Genomic DNA, 1,417 nt, shown 5'->3' with positions numbered 1-1,417 from the left:
AGAAGCTATTAAAGAGCAAACCCGACATGACGAAGCAATGGCTGTGGAGAGGGAGAAACTTTCACTGGAGAAAGAGCGAATCCAAGCGTTGCTGGAATTCAAATCAATATTGAACCGATGTCTGCAAAAGTAGATTTTGAATTTATTTTTTATTAGTCATAAGATGAAGCTGTGAAATGTACCTTTTTAACCTTTCTAGATTGAAATCTTTTTTTATTTTTATTATTGAAACCATGTGATGTTAATTTAATATATTTTATTAAATTAAATTAAATGAAAATGAAGTCTAAAAAAACGATTTATTCCGTGTTCAGTAAGAAAATTTAGAAAAGTAAACTAATTATATGGAAGTACATAAGTATATCTCTTCCATCTAGTAAACATCCAATTACGAAAGGAAACGGATTTTCTCTGCTGTTTTCAAAATTCGTCATGAGAGTTTGCTGATATTCAACAGATTGCCATTTAATTTCGCTTTTCAAATTACAAATGGCTTTGATTGTTTTGATGAACAGAGAGTACGCTGTTCCCCTCGCAATGTTGAAACGATCCGAAAACTGGCGGAAGGTGCCCCTGCTATTGCATAGCTTCCATAACGTTACGTATAGACATTTTTCTAATGAATGACCACAGCGGCCAAACCTTGCAGTTACCCAAGTTGGAGACAAAGCGTCTTTCAAAGCCTTAATTAAAATAACTTTGATTAGAAAGTACTACTTGTGCTAAAACATGTAAAAACTTACATTGAAAGTGGACCAATTCATCCGAAAATGAGAATAAAATATGTCCTCGGGAAAGGCTTTTATTGTTTTAAAAAATGTCTCTTTTTAAGGTATTTTTCGCTTTAGCGATAGCCTTTTAATAAGAAATCTTCTTCTTTTAAACTTTAAAAGTTTTCTTTTTCTTGAATTCAATAAAAAACTATCAGCTCTTGGCCCACAAATATCGTCCACGACGGACGGACAGACAGACATGGCTTAATCGATTTCTTTTTTCATCCTGATCATTTATGTATACATTTGTCTATATCTATCTCGATTCGTTTTGGCTGTTACAAACAACCGTTATGTGAACAAAATTAATATACCCTTGTGCACAAGTGCGCTCGGCTATAAAAAGAAGTTACATTTCCTTGGTAATCTTATAACTCAAGAACCGCGGAACCGATTCCCACGGTTTTACATTCGTTGAAAAGGGCTCGGGCTCCGTGAGGCTTGTAGCAAAGAAAATTTTTAAAAAATAACTAGGGTCTCGAGATATAGACCAAAACGAGGACCTGGGTAACCTTGGGTGTATTTGTTCAATATGGGTATCAAATGAAAGCTGTTCATGAATGCTTTAAGACTGAGCACTTTTCATATAGCTGGGTGACTAGGGTCTCGAGATACAGACCAAAACGTGGACCCGGGTAAACTTA

The 1,417-nt window shown here is 35.1% G+C and overlaps 1 long non-coding RNA gene across 1 annotated transcript; it reads right to left on the bottom strand.

Annotated features, from left to right (window-relative positions):
• Positions 1 to 241: 241 nt before the first annotated feature.
• On the bottom strand, positions 242 to 915 carry LOC108363155 (uncharacterized). Its single transcript, XR_001847570.1, has 2 exons — positions 744 to 915; positions 242 to 683 (listed from the first exon to the last, which is right to left on the bottom strand). It is a non-coding gene; the product is annotated as an uncharacterized LOC108363155 (long non-coding RNA).
• Positions 916 to 1,417: the final 502 nt, after the last annotated feature.

This window comes from Rhagoletis zephyria, unplaced genomic scaffold (assembly GCF_001687245.7).
Source record: "Rhagoletis zephyria isolate East Lansing unplaced genomic scaffold, Rhagoletis_zephyria_1.1 Rzeph_scaffold_01203, whole genome shotgun sequence".
In the NCBI taxonomy this organism is placed as follows: domain Eukaryota; kingdom Metazoa; phylum Arthropoda; class Insecta; order Diptera; family Tephritidae; genus Rhagoletis; species Rhagoletis zephyria.
This window is presented reverse-complemented; position numbering and strand designations above follow the sequence as displayed.